The sequence below is a fragment of the Peromyscus maniculatus genome, chromosome 20 (assembly GCF_049852395.1).
Source record: "Peromyscus maniculatus bairdii isolate BWxNUB_F1_BW_parent chromosome 20, HU_Pman_BW_mat_3.1, whole genome shotgun sequence".
Classification (NCBI taxonomy): Eukaryota; Metazoa; Chordata; class Mammalia; order Rodentia; family Cricetidae; genus Peromyscus; species Peromyscus maniculatus.
In genome coordinates, this window is record NC_134871.1 from 49,528,379 (window position 1) to 49,546,229 (window position 17,851).

At 51.8% G+C, this 17,851-nt stretch overlaps 1 protein-coding gene across 6 annotated transcripts in view; it reads left to right on the forward strand.

The window, feature by feature from the left end:
- Mgat3 (beta-1,4-mannosyl-glycoprotein 4-beta-N-acetylglucosaminyltransferase) overlaps positions 1 to 17,851 on the forward strand; it is a 51,820-nt gene that overhangs the window by 22,772 nt on the left and 11,197 nt on the right. Inside the window, exon 1 of one of the 6 annotated variants that reach the window (XM_042264848.2) lies at positions 11,111 to 14,077. The exons of 3 other annotated variants lie outside the window; for them this stretch is intronic. The gene's annotated coding sequence lies outside the window, so the exon portion shown is untranslated. Of the gene's footprint in view, positions 1 to 11,110; positions 14,078 to 14,113; positions 15,100 to 17,851 lie in introns of those variants that run through there. 2 more of the 6 variants (XR_013046508.1, XM_042264847.2) reach the window with 2 other exon arrangements.

The following is a 17,851-nucleotide window of genomic DNA, read 5'->3' on the forward strand; positions in this document are numbered from 1 at the left end:
AGTGGCCCAGAGTATTTGGGAAGGAGGAAACTCAGAACATAGTGAGGCCTAGAGCCAGCAGCTCTCACTTGCTCTACAAGGACCAGGTTCATGGTGATGCTCAGGTGCCTGGACACAGGGGAGCACCACAGGCCTGTCCCCTGCTGCATCCTCCCAGATAGGGACCTTTTTTTCATACAGTGGGCACAGCAGTGTGGACACAATGAGGAGGATTTTAAACTGCTTCTTCCAGCCATTCCTTCTGATTTCCCACATTCTTCATCCCCACGTGCGAGGGTCCCTGAAAGCGCTACAGAGGGCAGTGTAGCAATCCACGAGAGAAGGGAATTCAGCTCAACGTGACTCAGCTGGGCTGCTTCAAACTTCCAGAGTCTGACACTGGGCAGTTTATTGTGGACATATTTAAGTGCAGCACAATTTGAATAAACGTTCCCAGGTGTGATAGTTCTCAAGGAGGCACAATTACCTTAAAACTTGAAGTGCATGTCACTTCTTCCAAGAAGATGGGTTCTAGAGCCAGGCTACATGTATTAGCTTAAGGGCCTAGGGACGGCTCTGGTGTGGTCTTGGCCATACAGATCGTGTAGGGGTCACTTGGGCTATTAGGCACCTCCCATCCTGGGAGGGCTTGGGGGAGCCTCTTGCCATGCAGATAATACACAGGTCACCTAGACTATTAGCCCTCTCCAGTCCTGCTTGTGGGAGTTGGGCATGGCCTGGCCCTACAGACGCTATAAACCACCAGGTCTTAGTCACCTCCATTCCCAGCCTTCTAGATGGAAAGGCAGATCATATATCTTTCCCATTAAAAATTCCCATTTTGGGCTGGAGAGATGGCTCAGGGGTTAAGAGCACTGGCTGCTTTTCCAGAGGTCCTGAGTTCAATTCCCAGCAACCACATGGTGGCTCGCAACCATCTGTAATGAGATCTGGCGCCCTCTTCTGGCCGGCAGGGACATATGCAGGCAGAACACTGTATACATAATAATAAATAAATAAATCTTTAAATAAAATAAAACTTCCCATTTTATGTAGTGCTTACCTGAAGGCCAGGACCTTTGTGTTCCCTACAGCCATGGCTCCTCCCAGCCCTGTGTGGCTCACTCTGTGCTATACACTGGAGGCTCTGTCCACTGTCCCTCTTTCTGGAAGGGAACCATAGGGAAGCCACTTCTCCAGGGGCTCAGAGCCTGAGGTGACATGGGAGGCAACTCTAGGACCTTTGCTACCTTTTCTGAGCTGCCAATCAGACCTGAGAATGCCACAGTGCTATCAAAGGCTTCAGGTGTGGCTGGGCGCGGTGACGCCCCAACGGGCACTGGGTCCAAGAAGAAGAGCGGGAAAGTTTTCCTGGGACTGGGACTCCCTCAGAGAAGCTGCACCACTGTCATCCTGGTGTCGCCTGATTGCGGATCATTGGGCTCCAGGATGAATGCCAGCCTGCCTGGTTCCTGGAGACCTGGTTGGAAGTCCCTCAGAGAGGCCCTGCCACCATGTTGGTGAGTGCTTGAATGGAAAAAAGAAATACAAGGAGGACGTGGCTGCTCCTTGGCATGGCGGAGAAGGTTAATTGTGGGCATGAGGAAGACCATAGCCGGAGGCATTTGGGAAGGTCCAGACCGAACGTGACCAGCAAGACTGAGCTGCGCCACGTGAGGAGGAGCGGGAATCGGAGAAGAGAGAGGAACGGGAGCCGTGGCCACAATGGGCCAAAGAGGGCTTGTAACCAAAATGGCTGGGTTAATAGGAAAGAGCCTCTGGGGGGGGGGGGCGGCAACTGAGCCCCTGGGCTGGAGAAGTTTAGGGGAGGGGGCAGGGTCTGCCAACCAGGAGGGACCCTGTAACAGGTAGGAATTGAGAGATACTGGGAGAATTTAGCAGCCAGCATTAGGTGGAAGGTTTTGTGGGGTTTGTTTGTTGTTTTTTTGTTTGTTTTTTAATTCCCTGCAGGCCATGGGACAGAGGAGAGGTGATAGTCAAGGAGGTTGGTTGTGGGACCTGGCGTGTGTGGCTGCCTGGTTAGTCATATCACTGAGTGGCCCCAGAAGGAAAGATAACAGGCATAAAGAAGTTGCCAAAGCCTCCATCCGTACCAGGCACGGGTCAGAGGTTATCAGCTTGTTTGTCGGAATAACCCGCCTAGATCACTTTGCAGCTTGCTTGCGGAGAGAGGTTAAGCCCGCCTCCTGGAGCCAGGCTGAGCGCCCCACAGCCATGCACACACCCCTCTTGCTGCTGGGCCCAGATCCCTCTATCAGCTCTGAACTTTGCTCCCCCATAGCCCAGCTGCCAGTCAGGCTCCCACCACCTGCCGTACAGATGGGCCTGGGCCACACCCTGTGCCTTGCCCCACCTCTCCATCACAAGGACAATGTCCGGAACAAAGCTGCCTTGCCAGGGGCCTGACTCCATTAGCAGAGAGGTCCTGAGAGGACAGTGGAGGGGGAGGGAACCCCCCCCCTCCTCCAGCCCTCTGGGCTAGAGATGGAGCTAAAGTGGCCCTTTGTACATTGTTCTTGGAGGTCTGGAGCCTCGTGGGAGGGGCTGGCACTGCTGGGGCAAGGCTGCTCATCTCAGGGGTGGGGATTGAGGGGACTTTCCGGGGAGGGGGAGGGGGGAGGGGGGAGGGGATTTTCTTGGCACTGAAGTCGGGGAGGATGTTCCCTCAGGTGTGAGCACTTAGTGTCTGGGCCGGTCCCCCAGCCAGATAGCACTTGTCTCTATGTGAACCCTTTCTCCAGGGTTCCTTGGGTCTTTGGACTGTTCAGTTCCAGTCCTGAGCGGCTGTTTACTGCTCAGCCAAGCTGTGTCGTGGGGGGTGGGGAGCAGAAATGACCCTTCTCTCTTGTGGTTGACATTCCTGAAGGCAGGGAGACATAAACAAGGCCTAGCACCTCCCTCGAGGATGAACTGTGGGGTTGAGACCTGGAGAGAGAGAGAGAGAGAGAGAGAGAGAGAGAGAGAGAGAGAGAGAGAGGGAGGGAGGGAGGGAGGGAGGGAGGGAGGGAGGGAGGGAGGGAGGGAGGGAGGTTGGGGTCAGGAGTCAGGAAGGCCTTGGGCCAGTGGCAACAGAAAGAGGCTGCCAGCCCTCAGAGAAGGGTGCTGAGAGGCTGAGAGAAGGGTGTTCCAGGTGGCAGTGACAGCCAATGTGAGGACTCCGGGCTGGGGCTTGTCCCGGGGATGCAGGGAAGGGAAGAGGAAGGTGAACCTAGAGAAGACCTGGGAGCCAGCTTGTCTGTGGACAGCCAGAGCAGGCTAGGTTTCATTCTGGGTGTGACGTGCCATCATGGGGAGAGAGTGGAAGGTGGCCAGATCGGGACATGGAGGTGACCCTGGGCTGCTAGAGAGGCAGAGGGAAGCCAGTGAGCAGGGCTTTGGGGTTTCAGAAGAAGAGGGATCTTATCCTGTAAGGCACAGGGTGTGAGGCTATGTAGAGGGAGTACTGAGTCCATCTCAGGAACTAGTAAGGCGCGTCTTTGTCAAGGCTCCCTAGATGTCATCCCGTTTAGTCCTTGTGAAGTGGGAGGGTGGCTGACAGGAACGCTGAGGCTCAATGTATTCAGTAGCCTGTCTAGGTCACTTGGTGGTGGGGGTGGAGAAGGGCCAGGCTTTGAACTTTGAGTTCAGACTCCAGGATGCCTTAGAGAGCTGACCATTCCCCCCAATACCACTGCAGGGCTCCAGAATATTCTTTTCAGCTCCATCCCCTTTGACCTTGGCTTCAGTAAACTGAGAAGCACCCACTTTTTTTTTTTTTTTTTCAAGACAGGGTTTCTTTGTGTAACAGTCCTGACTATCCTGGAACTCTTTTGTGTAGACCAGGCTAGCCTCAAACTAACAGAGATTGGCCTGCCTCTGCCTCCCAAGTGCTGGGATTAAAGATGGGTGCCACCACCGCCCGGCTTGAGACACCCATTCTTAAACTGCTACCCAACCTCAAGGTGCCCCCCCCATGCTATGCTGTGGCATTACTAGGGCAGGGAGCACCCCGCTGTTGGTTCCACAGCCGTGGACACCAGTTCCTGGCAGAGCTGGCCTTGGCATGACTCTTAAATTAGCCTGTTCTCTCTCGTTTCCTACTGCTGATGAGACGGGGCCACCTTTTTGGGTGTGGGAGGCTACGTGGCTGGTGGGTGGCAGGGAGCTGAGGGGCAGGAGCCCTGTCAGATGTATCCCCCACTGGCCTCTGGGTTCCTGAAGATGCCTGTGATTAGGTAGAGTGGGATGTGGCTCAGTGAGTGTTGGAGGTCTCCCAGCTTCCGCAGAAGCTCAAAGGAGCAGCTTCACCTTCCTCTAATTGAAGCTCTTAGTCAGTAATTGCTCGCTCTCACCAATGCCCGGTCCCTCTCTGACCTCTTCTGTTCTGAATGCCCAACACTGTCCCTCTCCTCAGCTCCGTCCAGCCTCTCATCTACTGGGCACTTCTTGGCTCCATGTCCCCTTCCCACTGAGGGGCTGTGGGCAGCTGGGCCAGGACATGCCATGTCATCTGGCAGATGGAGATGCTGACATCCAGAGAGGCAGGGCATCCTGCCTGTGGGTGTCCTGTTTGTTCATTGATATGCAGGATGTTTATTGCACTGATATTTACCGTACGTCAGCTGGTTTTCTAGGAAGTGGGGGTGCAGGACTTGGTGGTTACAGTCTTCTGGGAGGGTCAAGGGTGAGGCCACCAAGCCATCTAACTGAAAGTCTGGGGCCTTTGAGTGGGTTGGGCTTAGGGACGGCCTCAGAGAGGGGCAGAGGTTTACGGAGGGGTAAAAGCTGGGAGAGAGAAACCTCCATGAGTGGAGTGTCGTGTGCAAAGCCTGGATAAAGCATGGTGGCCCCTTCTCCTGCAATGTGAATGCTCGGAGCCCTGCCCAGCTGCCTGCTAAGCCCAGGTCTGATTCGTGTCCACCACAGAGGATGAGGGATGAGTGCTGGTCCAAAGTGGGACTCCTAGGCTGTGTAGCAGCTGCTTGGGGATCTCCTCTGAGCTTCTAAAGTCTCATCTATGGCCAACCACAGATCTCAGTTCTCCCGTGGAAGGAGGGGTCCTAGTCCACACTCCACCGTGGGGCTGTGGACACTGGGCTGCTTCTAAAGGAAGAATGGGTTCTTGACCCAGGTTTGTCGTCCTGGGTCCCTCTGCATGGAGACTTTGCTCCAACCTAGCACTTGCAAGTTCAAGGCTGGAAGATAAAAGAGTTCAAGGTCATCCTTGACTATAACAGGTGTGAGACCAGCCTGGGCTACATGAGACCCCATCTCAACATGCATGTGCACAGACAGACAGACAGACAGAAAGACAGAGAGCTTGCTTTCATGCTATACACATCCTCCAGTTTTTATCTTTGGTTCTCGGGATAGGGAATAGCCTTCTGGGTGCTCTGCCCTGAGAATAGATGGACGTTCAGAGGCGGTAGGTCTGTGGTTGGTTACCTGCCCCTGGCCCTTGACAGCTCCAGTAAGGGAAATTGTAGCTGCTCCCTGCCCTGCCCAGCACCTGACTCCTCTGCGGGAGTAGGGCTGCCTCTCTAGCTGCCTGGTTACCTATTGTAGAAATGAGGAGACCTGGGGCTGGAGAGATGGCCCAGAGGTTAAGAGCACTGGCTGCTCTTCCGGAGGTCCTGAGTTCAATTCCCAGTAACCACATGGTAGCTCACAACCATCTGTAATGAGATCTGGTGCCCTCTTCTGGTGTGTAAGCAGAATACTGTATACATAATAAATAAATAAATCTTTAAAAAAAAAACAAAAACAAATGAGGAGGCCTGAGGCCTGGGAAGCGAGGTGCCCATCTGGGAAGAGCTGGAGTTAGGACGCCAGTCTAGGTAAACAGTTATGCTGTCATTGGGCCTGGCTGAAGTCGGCTCATAGTCACGTGACTGACATCTGGTTTGGCCTGGGGTGCCAAGGAAGGAATCGACTGCTATAGAAGCCAGAAACTAGGACTGGAATGGGGCCCTCTAGACAGGTACCATGTGGTGGAAGGGTGGGCATTGATGGCCAGTAGGGACCCAGGAGTGGTGAGACACATAGGCCTTATTAGGGCGAGGTCAGCTAGCCAAGGCGAGGGCCAAGGCTTATCCTTTGATTCTGTGCTTCAGGCTCTCACCTGTAAGTAGTGGTGAGTGGCTGGGGTCAGGATGTAGTAGGGAGCAAACTGAAATACTCTGAGCAGACCTGTGGTGGGTATCTCTGGGTGGTCTCAGGAAAGGCTCCCATATCCCCCCACAGTTACAGGTCACTGGAGAGCTGTGGACACAGGCTTGGGTCAGGCAAGCAAACAGTAACCCCTGAGTGACCAGTTCATCAGCCTTGGGGCCCTCCCTCACTGGCCTGAGTTCCCAGTGATCAGGGCTGGGGTGAGGGAGGGTGAGGATGGGAGCAAGGAGGTTCCCACAGAGAGACACGGACAGGGCATGTTAGGGACAGTCAGGGTAGGAGTCTCACTGTGTGGAAGGGCCCTGTCAGTCTCCTGAAGCCCAGGTCTAACTTCCTAGAGTCCCAGTGACACCCCTACTCCATGTCAAACTGTGGGCAACTTGACATGTGGTACTGACCAGGATGACAAGTTCCTGTGGATGCTGGGTAGAAGTGAGGAGCTGCTGACTGTCCCTTCAGACCTCCAGAGAACTTAGGGCTCCGTGAACTGTGGTTTTACAATCCTTTATAACCCAGCCTAGTCGATGTACCATGGGCGCTCACACTGGTCCAAGCTACTGAGGCAGCCCAGGCAGGGAAGGTGATATTTGGCAGGGTAGGCTGGTGCGGTGGGACCCACGTGGAGGTCTGGTCCCCTGTTGGAGGCAGAGAGGTCCATGACTTGAGAACTGCAGGCGGGGGCTGGGCTGCCCTCAGCCAGCTGTGTGCCAGATCTTCTGTCCTCCAGAAGGAAGGAGGACGGCACACGGTGTCGGACAGGAGACAATATTCCGAGAGTCAGCTGTCGTGACAGGAGGAGGATGAAGGTGCAGCCTCCTGTTTGCCCGCTCCCGCGGTCTGCACACCCCTGCCTGGTTGACTGCATGTGTCCTCCTCAGAAGATGCTCCTTCACCCCGATAAGTCTATCAGCCTCCTCAACTGTACTCTGTCCTTCTGTGCTGAGCTCTGAGGGCTTTGACCTTCTGTCTGACCCCTGTGGCCGCTGCTCCCAAGCCCAGTGCCATCCTACCCTGTTCATCCATCCCAAGCCAGGCAGGGTACCAGTGTCCGGGACTGCAGTCCCCCATGTCCCCCTGACCTCTTGCTGCCCTCGATTACCTTCCCCGTACCCCAGCCAGGCCCAGTGGACTTGGCTCTGCATTGGACACCTCCACAGTACAACATGGCTCTGCTCAGGGGACTCTCCTCATGAAGGAAGGCCGTATTTCTGAGAGATCTAAGGCCCGGGGCCTAAAGTAGCTCATGACTTGTTCTTCTGGTTTATCCACATCTGCTCTGGGCTGGCCTACCTCCTGTCCACCTTTGGCCTGCAAAGAGGTTTGGACGGGGACCCTTCCCCATGCCTGGCCTGTTCTGCCTGGAATGTTGTTCCCTCTGGCCATCTGCGTAGTCAGCCAGGGCTATGTGTGTGTGTGTGTAGAGTGGCAAAGGCCCATTCATTACTGGCCCATATGGGGCACCCATCTGTCCGTCATTTGCCCTCAGATGTTCCTCAGACAGCTGGAGGCTGAAGTTCCATCCCCTCACCCCAGGCTTCTCTGACGGTGATAAGAGACATGAGTTTCACCTCCTGTGTGGCCTTGGCCGGTTCACTGCCGTTCTCTGGGCTTCATCCTTTTGTTAATAGAGCACAAAAAGGCTAGCCAGACTTTTTTTTTTTTTAAGACAATTCATTGTGTGTGTGTGTGTGTGTGTGTGTGTGTGTGTGTGTGTGTGTGTGTGCATGTTTTGTCTGCATGCCTGTGTAACATGTGCGTGCCTGGTTCCTGAAAAGGTTAGAAGAGAGCCCAGGTCCTCTGCAAGAGCATCAAGTCCTGATTTTTTTTTTTTCTTTTTGAGACAGGGTTTCTTTCTTGTAGCTCTGGCTATCCTAGAACTCACTCTGTAGACCAGGCTGCCTCGAACTCACAGAGATCTGCCTGCTTCTACCTCCCAGGTGCTGGGATTAAAGGCATGAGCCACCACCGCCATCTCCCCAGTCTACTTGTGGGAGTTTTCTGTCCTGTGTCTCTTCTCTTCCTCTGAAGTGTTGTTTTCTCTCCTGTACCAGACATTCAGGCACATTTAGCCATGTCAGGCTTCACACGCTCAGTTGGTGCTGGATCTGCCGGGCAGTTCCAGGCCCCTTAATAAATGTTTGGGGCAGAGGAGATGGCTCAGTGGCAGAGCCCTTGACTAGCAAGCTTGAGTTAGGTTTGATTTCCACGGCTGTGAAAATAAAAAACTCCTGAAGTTTCTCCTGTGACATGGATCTTGTTATGTCCTTATATGATGACTGAGGAACTGCTGAGGCCCTGAGCTGTGGAGAACCCTGGCAGTCTGGCTACAGGGTCTGAGTACAGCCTCTGGCTGCCTCTGTGCAGAGCAAGGGCCCACGGTCACTTCCCTCCCCACATCCACCCTCTTCTATCCTGTGCCCAGGATCTCACCCTAGCGCCCGGTCACTCGTTATTCTCCCAAGCTGTATATTGGGTACTTCTTAGCACCCCACATCCACCTCCCCATGGCTCTGCTCCCCTCTTTTGCCCTCCCAGATGTTTCCCAACTCCTGCCTGCAGCTCTAGAGCTCTCCCAGGGTGGGGAGCACCACTTCCAGACTCTTACCTAATACTCCACCATGCCAAGCTGTATCCTTGCCTGCTATAGGTACCTAGAATGTATAGGACGCCACTCTGCTATGACCTTATTAGCCCACACCCATCCCACACTCAGATCTTTCTCTTCATCCTGGCTGGCTGTCCCCTCATCTGCCCCCATCACTCCAGTAGGGCTGGTTCAGTCGACCTCCCCTGACGCCATTCTCCCAATCTATTGCAAGCTTCAATACAGTAGCCCCTAGTACATGTAGCTACAAGAATTAAAGTTTGTTCCTCAGTTTCCCCAGTCAGGTTCAAGTAGCCACAAGTGGTGAGTAGGTATCGTATTGGACAGTGTAGGCCAGGCACATTGCCAATGTCACAGGGTGTGCTGTTGAACAGCACTAAGCCTGGCCAGGTGGGTCATCCTCAGGGACAAGTTGGGTAGGTTCACCCTGTTCACAGCCTCCTGGAGCCTACGGCCAAGGCCTGCCACTTTCCAAACACTTAGGTGGGAGCTCTGTGGGTCTCAAGCCCTGGAGGGCAGTGGGTCTGCACAGGTGAGTCCAGCTGCTTCCCTCCTCGGAGCCTCAGTCTTCTCATGTGTAAAATGGGAAGGTAGGCTCTATCTCTGATGACAGTAGTGAGGGAGAAGCGTGTGGAAAGTCCCTAGCTGATGCCTGGCATATGTTTTAAGGCTGTGGTGAGTGGTAACTGTCACTTTTAGCATGGGTAGGTCATGGAAAGTCCAGGCTCTCAACAGTCGCTGCTTTATTGCTCACAGTGGGAGCTGTAAAAGCTGCTGAGTAGCCACCAGCCTATGAACATGACTAAGCTGTGTGGCCTCCAGCACTGGGAGACTTGTCCTGTATCTCCGCTGCCCATGGGCTTCTGCAGGACCAGAAGCTGATGTGCTGGATAGGGCGTATTAGGAAGGGCCAGAGTCCTGGCAGAATAGCTCTCCCAAGTACTTGCCAGAGTCCTGAGACATCCTGCGGGACGCCGAGGTGAGGCTGAGTGTGGAGAGTTTGGAGGAAGGAGATGGTACAGATGGTTTTGGGGTATCAAGCCTGGATGGGGCTTGCCTGAGGGTAGGTGTTGGATTGAGAGCTATCAGTGAGGCTTCCATCCTGGAACTAGGCAGCCAAGGAAGCTGGGTACCTCTGTGGGATCTGGGTGGTCTGGGTACCATCTCCGCAGAGCACTGGTTGGGACAAACACTGCCTTCCCTGTAGCCTCCCTAGACTTTGATGTCTTTACCCACATAGGGGCACAGTGGCAGCTGCCCCACGGTGAGCAGGATTTGCAAAGACCAACCAAGGAGGCTGGTATCCTTGATACCCTTAACTTTACCTTTCCCTTGGAGCAGACTCTCCCTCTGGGTAAGCCAGGGAGTAATTTCCGGGAGTTAGACCTGGTTGCCATGGCTTTCGTCAGCCAGGATATTTGTGTTTATCCTGGGGCAGGACCCCAGCCTACACGTCCACTAATGGGTGCCCAGATTTGCCTGTGAGCTATTGAAGGATGCCTGGTTAGTCTTGGCTTCCATTGGCTTCATCCTCTTGCATGACATGTGGCTTGGCCCTGGTACTACAAAGGCTTGGGAACCTGGATGATGTATGGGCCACAGAGCAACCACTGTATTGTTTTAACCTCAGCACAGTGGCTGTGCCCCACCCCACTACTTCCTCTGTCTATCTCTCCCAGATGCCCTCTGATGCTCTATGATTACTTTCTGTCAAGTAGTTGCTAACACAGCCTCCTGACCCAAGGTTAATTTTATTTAATTAATGCAAATGCAAACTCAGGGCTCACAGTGTGGCTGAATATCTTCCAACATTTCCCCCCTTTGTCTAAATAGAAAAGAATGGTTTTAACTCTAACACAGTAAAATTATATACAAGAGGAACAATTATCAGGTATTATCTAAATAAAAATGCGAGGGTTTTTTTTTTATCGAGACACGAGGTTTTAACTTTAACACGATAAAACTATATACAATAAGAAACAATTATCACTGGGCTGCAGTGATGCACACCTTTAATCCCAGCACTCAGGAGGCAGAGCCAGGTGGATCTCTGTGAGTTTGAGGCCAGCCAGGTCTATAGAGCGAGATCCAGGACAGGCTCCAAAACAACACAAAGAAACCCTGTCTCGAAATAAAAAATAAAAATAAAAACAATTGGGGCTGGAGAGATGGCTTAGAGGTTAAGAGCACCGACTGCTCTTCCAGAGGTCCTGAGTTCAATTCCCAGTACCCACATGGTGGCTCACAACCATCTGTAATGAGATCTGGCGCCCTCCTCTGTATACATAATAAATAAATAAATCTTTAAAAAAAAATAAAAACAATTATCAAGTAAGGATTACGTTCACAATGTCTAGTCCATTTGTATTTGGCAAATTCAGAAAAATTATTATCTATCATCATTGTAACTGAGGACCAGTCTCCAATACTGCTGTAACTAAATCTTTCCAGTCTTGTGGAATAATTCTGTTCCTCATGGCCCATGAATTTAACATGTTTCACAAAGGGTGAATGCATACCATATGAAATGACTGTTTCCTTAAATCTCTTCAGATCTAACATTTCTGGATCTAATATAACAGAATCCCAGTTAACTTCTGCATAGCCTTGAGGGTGCTTATCATCTGGTGATCATTCTTGTATGGTAACGGGATAAATTAAGGTTGGTGTTCTAATAACCTTAGGCTGTTCCTCTTCAGTTTTATAATGCAATGGTGAAGTAGATTCTGCTCTAAATTTCTCTGTCTGTGTCTGAGTATTTTTCTTATTTCCATTAGTAGGTCTTTCTAAAGCTTATGTATTATCAGTAGTAAGTCTTTCTAAAGCTTGTATCTTATCAGTCAAATTATCATATTTGGCACAGTTATCAAACCACTTTCTAAGGATTAAATATTAATTACCAAACTGACACTAAGTACAGTGATATTATGTCAATTCCAGCTAAGTCATTTATTTCCTCACTTAAATTTTCAGTTTCAAACCATCCATAATAACACTATATGGGGTCCTAGTACATCCTGCATTGTGATGTTCCCCCTTCTTTTTTTTTTTTTTTTTTTTTTTTTTCTTTTCCGGAGCTGAGGACCGAACCCAGGGCCTTGCGCTTGCTAGGCAAGTGCTCTACCACTGAGCTAAATTCCCAATCCGATGTTCCCCCTTCTTAATGTGGGAAATATTTTTCTTGTTTTATTTGTTTGTTTGTTTGTTTGTTTGTTTGTTTTTCAAGACAAAGATTCTCTGGGTAACAGCCCTGGTTGTCCTGGAACTCACTTTGTAGACCAGGCTAGCCTTGAACTCACAGAGATCTGCCTGCCTCTGTCTCCCGAGTGCTGGGATTAAAGGTGTGCAGTACCGCCTGGCAGATTTTTCTTTTTAATATTATTTAACTCTCTATTAAAGGACTTCCCAGGTGTCTCACCCAATCCTCTGACTTCTCAGTAGTTTGTCTGCGGTGTCAGTGGTGAACTCAAGCCCCTCCCACAATTTCTAAGCATGAGCCTGATTTTTGGAGTCACCTGCTTTGAGTACTCATGTGAAAAGGCCCAGATGGCAACTGTGGCAGAGCTGGCTGGCGTGACTCCACATCCATGTTGTTGTGCCCCACATTGGGTGCAAAATGTTGTTTTAACTTAGGCGCAGTGGCTGCACCACTCCAAACCTCACCTTATTATTTCCGGTGTCTCTATCTCTCCTGCATGCCCTCGATGCTCTATGATATACTTTCTGTCAACTAGTTGCTAACACAGCCTCCTGACCCAAGGTTAATTTTATTTAGTTAACGCCTGTGCAGACTCAGAGTTCACAGTGTGATTGAATATCTCTCAACACTGAATAACTATATAGAGCTGTGATCTCTGGGGAGCCCAGCCCAATACATACTCTTCAAGGGAGTGGTTAAGTAAGGGTGAGATGTGAAAGGACTAACCCAATGTCAGCTTTTCCTCAAGTCCCATGAACTTCTGTCACTACTGGCTCTGCCTACTGTTACACAAAATCATTAAGCTTCGAGTCAGGAGGAACCCTGTGTATCCTCAGAGACTAGGCAAGGTATTCACTTTCTTCTGAGCCCTGAGACACTGAGTTTCTTTACTTTAATCCCAAGATAGGAACAGGAATTAGTCATGGAAGCTCCAGGGAGCCTGATTTCCATGAATCACGAAGAATTTCCAGGAACCCAAAGGGTTTACAAGGGATATACTGCCAACTGGATGAGTGGAGACCAAGGCACATTGAAGGCAGGATATTGGCCTGGGATGAAGGTTTGGGCAGCTTCCTTATTTATTTATTGTTTATTTATATTATTATATGTGGGGTGTGTATGTGTTATATGCCTGAGCATGTGTGCATGTGCATATGTATGTGTGCATATATAGAGGCCACACGTCACATCCTCAGTCACTCTCTACCTTATCTTTTGAGTTAGGGTCTCTCATTAAACCTGGAGTTTTCTGATTGGCTCTGCTGGCTGTTGAGCTTGTTCTGAGAACTGCCTGATTCCACTCTAAGAGTTCTGGAGTTACGGGCACGTATAGCCGAGTCTATCTTTTTCCATAGATGCTGGGGATCAAACTTAGGTCCTTAAGCTCATGCAGCAAACACTATCCATTGAGCCATCTCCCCACACACTGGGCTGCGTTCCCTCTTGAGGGCCTTTTGGAGCTGAGAGGGGAGACTAGAGATGCCTCAAGGTCTGGCCCCAGGTCCTGAAAGCTTACGAGTCACTCAAATGATCCTGCAGGGTGATGGGTGTCAGTCTCCAGTGGTAAGCAGACTCTCTTTGGCCCAGTCATTTGCCAAAGGCTGACAGAACAAGGCATGTTCAGTGGGACATCTGTGTCCCATTGTCTGGCAGGAGACAAGATGAAGTGAGCATTTACAGAGCAGCCTCCAGCACCAGGCTCCTTGGAGAATGCTTCAATACCATAGCTTCTTCAGATCGCCACCAGGACTGCAAAGAGGATAGCCTCTTCTTTCCATCCAAGAAGACAGGCTCAGAAAAGCAAAGAAAACTTACCTGAGAGCACACAGCTAAGTCACAGCACCAAACTTCCAGACTTAACAGTAACTGTGAAACCTAGTACTCATGAGCACCCACTGTGTGCCTAGGCAGGCTTCCTAGCCCTTTCCATAGACCAATGAAAGGAGAAACCAAGGCACAAGGAGGTGGAGAAACTCCTTGAGGTCACAGGTGGTGTGTCAGTCTTTGTGACTTATGTCTCAGAAATGGCTGGACATGAAGACTGGTTGCAGGCACCCCTGTTCTGCTCCCAGAAATGGGCAGAGTGCTAGGGGACCTTGTGCAAGCCTAGAATAGGATAGAAGGTAAGCACCTCAGCTCAAAGTCAAGATGCTCTTAGAGCAGATGGAGGTGTTGGGGGTTCATTCCTGAGGTGTTTCTGAGCTGGGTTTTGCAGATGGAGTCTGAGGTAACCCGGGATACCTCCATATTCCACTTCATGCACACCCCAATACTGCCTACAGCTGTTGACTTGCTCATCTCTCTTCTATGGTGGAATCTGGCCCTTTCTCCTAATTGGAAGAACTGGAGACCTCAGTGCTAGCCCAGAGCTGGAGACACCAGAGATCAGGCATCAAGGAAGAGAGGGAGACAGAGCCATTGGGTATCATACAGGGGAATGACTGCTAGGTCATGAGCAATTTGAACTATAGCAGAGGCTGGTTAGCAGGAGCCAGGACAAGGCCAGCTGGGCGGCGGGGGGAGTGGGAGACATCCCAGTTCCCAACTAGGACCCTGATTAGCTCAGGCCAGCTCAGGACCATGGAGAGTTCCATAGGTACGTCTATCATCCCAGTGACACCTGTCAAGTGTTTGGCTGGGCTCTTGAGCATGAACTTGGTTACATCCTGCAGAGGGTACTAGCCAGACTCAAGCTGAGCCTGACTCTGAGGTCATGGCAGGGTCATTATGATGGCTAATTTTGGGTGTTAGCCTAATAGGATGAAGAAACACTTGGCCATGCATGACTTCCGAGTGCCTAGAGGCTGTCTCTGGAGGAGAGAGGTGGGGTAGAAAGGTCTGCCATCAGCATGGCAGATAGTGTTCAATGGAATAGAGTCCTGGAGCAAGCAAAAAGCCAGAGAGCGAATTCCTCTCTCCCAGGACTGCCCTTGGACACCAGAACCCTAGACTCTCTGGCTTTGGGACTCCAGCGCTCACTCCATCTGCTCTTGAACTCTCCAGCTTTCAGCCTTGGACTGGGAATCACACCAGGTTTCCCTGGTTCTGAGGCCTTTAGGCTTGGACTGGACCGCACAGCTGCCTAGTAGGGTCTCTCTCTATCTGGCAGAGGCCCGTCATTGCACTGATGAACCTCCAAAATCACGTGAGCCAATTCTCCCAATAAATCCCCCGTCTCTCCTCCTCTTGTTCATCCATCCATCTGTCTGAAGAACCTCGACTTACAGACATGGGACTCTGGCTCATCAGATTTCCTTTTCTTGTCACCTTCCCATCAGAGCCAAGGAAAAGGGGGTAGTGGGGAAGGGAGAGGTAGAAGAGGGAGAGAAAGACTTCCCACTGACACCTTGGCTTGGCCTCAGCCTCCCATGCCCAGGAAACAGCTCACTCCACCCTTTACCCACCCAGCCCGGAGGACCAGTCCCCAGGGGCAGGATGCAGCCGGTAGAAGGGTTCTCTTGGAGCAGAGAGCCGTTCGCCAGCTCACGCCTGTCTCGGCAGGCTAAGGCTTTGTGGGGCTTCCACAACAGAGCCCCAAACTCTGCTTCTCGTAGCTTTGAGATAGGACAGCACCTGCCTGGGTGAGAGCCCTGTTTCTGCCATCCCCCCCTCCCCAGAGGCGGTCTATCTGCCAGGATGGGGACAAATCACAGGTTAAGAAGAGCCAGGGTGGATGGAGCACTTGCATGGCGCTAGGCTCTTTGTGTGGATTTCTCTTTGGCTCCAGCGAGACAATGAAGCTGCAGAGAAGCAGATGGACACGCCCAAGGCCATTCCCATGATCAAACAGCAGAGCTGTTTGGATGGGGCCATCTGCACCTGAGTGAGTGACAGTGAACACCTTGAGAGTGTTCCCGGGAGCCCCTGGGGAACTGTTGGTGAATTTTCCTGGCTTGAGTCGGACTTAAGCGTAGCCTCTGAGCTGTGGGGTCAGCCTTGCAGAAGAAGAGCCCAAGGACTTTGTTCTCTGAGAGCTGCCTGCTTGGGCCTCAAGGACAGTGGCCCAGCTCTCTGGAGGTCGAGTATTTGAGCAGTAGAAACTGGGTCTCATGCAGTTCCGGGGATCCCAGATTCCCAAAGGGGCTCAAGCCGGGTGCATCCTGAGAAGCAAGGCAGGAGTAGGGGAGTGTCCCCCAACTCCTCCAGAGCCTCCCTTTCTGGCAGTTGTGTGACAGTGGCCTGTACTCCCCATATCTGGCGCTCTTATCTGAGGAGAATGAGGGTAAGAAGCTTTCAGGCATGCTTCTGGGAGCCCCCGCCCAGGTCACTTCCCAGCCTCGTGTAGATGGTGATGCAGAGTGGCCGCGACCCAAAGCCAGTCCATTTCCCATCCAGTTAATCTGCCTATCTCCCAGAGTTGACCGTTCCTCGCTACCCTCGTCAGAGCCACCCATCTGTCCACAGCCCTCCCTGTACCACCTTAGAAGCCAGTTTATGGGGTGTGTATGTGGGGGGGGGCGGGAGGTGGCGTAGCACATATGAAGGTCAGAGGGCTGCTTGTAGGAGTTGGTTCTCTCCCACCATATGGATCCCAGTGATCGAACTCAGGTCATCAGGCTTGGTGGCAAGCTCCTTTACCTTCTGAACCATCTTGCATCCTGATCTGTACCCCTGACCATGGCCTTGAGCCCCGCATGCTCTGGCTAGGTCCTACTTTCCTTTTCTCCTCGGTTCACGGGCCCCAGGGAGGCATCTGGGTGGTTTGGTCTAAGCCTGAGCCACGGAAGCACAAAGCCAGTAGTGTGAGTCTCAGTCTGAAGCCAAAAGATGAGGAACTTAGGAAGCTGTTGCTCTAAGCCCTGGAGCCCGAGGTCAGCAAGAAGAGAAGGGAGGAACTTGCTCTGGTTCTGCCATTGTGTTCCCTCTAGACCCCCTTTCCATTGGAGAGTGTCTTCCCCCATAAGGGTGGTACCCCTCTTCCCCCAGCCTTCCCACTCCCCTTCCTCACCTCCAGAAATACTCTAGATGCTCAGAGGTAATGCATGGCTAGTTCTCCAGGTGTTCCTTAATCCAGTGATTCGGTCATTAGACCCATCAGGTCCCTTTTCAGGGAGCTCGTCTGGCCACCCCATGAGTCTGTGCCTGTCCCCATCTGTCCTTTACTTCTGCTTTGTTACTTCCCAGGTCAGAACTCTTCATCCTGCACAGTATTGTGTGACTTGCCCCACACCAACAGCAAGCTCCCTGTGGGCAGGGTTTGTCTCTGAGGGTCCTCAGTGCTTGGCCAGGTGTTGGCACCCAGAGATACGGGCTAAGGTGGCCTTGGCTGGCTGTCCACTGTGTGTTCTCTGGCTGGACGGTGTCGTCCTACTTGAGTTCAACTTGGCAGATGGAAAGGGCTCAAGAGAGCTTCCCTGCTGCCTGAAATGCCATTGTTGGCCCTTTAGAATCGAGTGTGCTGCCGAGCAGTTGTGTTTTGACGGTGGACAAGTTAGTTTGTCCCTCAGGCTACAGTGCCCTCCTCTCTACCGTGGGGGAGACACGGGTACCTGCTTTGTGTTGAGATTGTGTGGGGCTCTGCACACGGCATGCTCAGGACAGTAGCTGGTGTGCGGCATCACGCCTCCGTGAAGCTTGGTAACAGAGGCAGAAACATCCAGCAGGGCGCAGTGTACCCAAGAGTGTTAACTGTACCTTGTCCTCCTGTACTCTTGAGAGAGACAAGTTGACCTAGGGATCTGCAGTCATTTTCTAGCCGTGACTTACTGTCACGGTGCTTTGGGGAAAGTCCTGTCATCCTCCCCAGTCTGTTTCCCCATCTGTAAAAGCTGTGGTCATGGTGACCTCTTGGAAGGCTGAGAGACTTAACTGAGGGCGAATGCTGGCTTATTCCATTTCATACATACGCTGCTTTATCCCAAAAAGTGTATTTGAGGCAGTGATCAAAGTCAAGACTA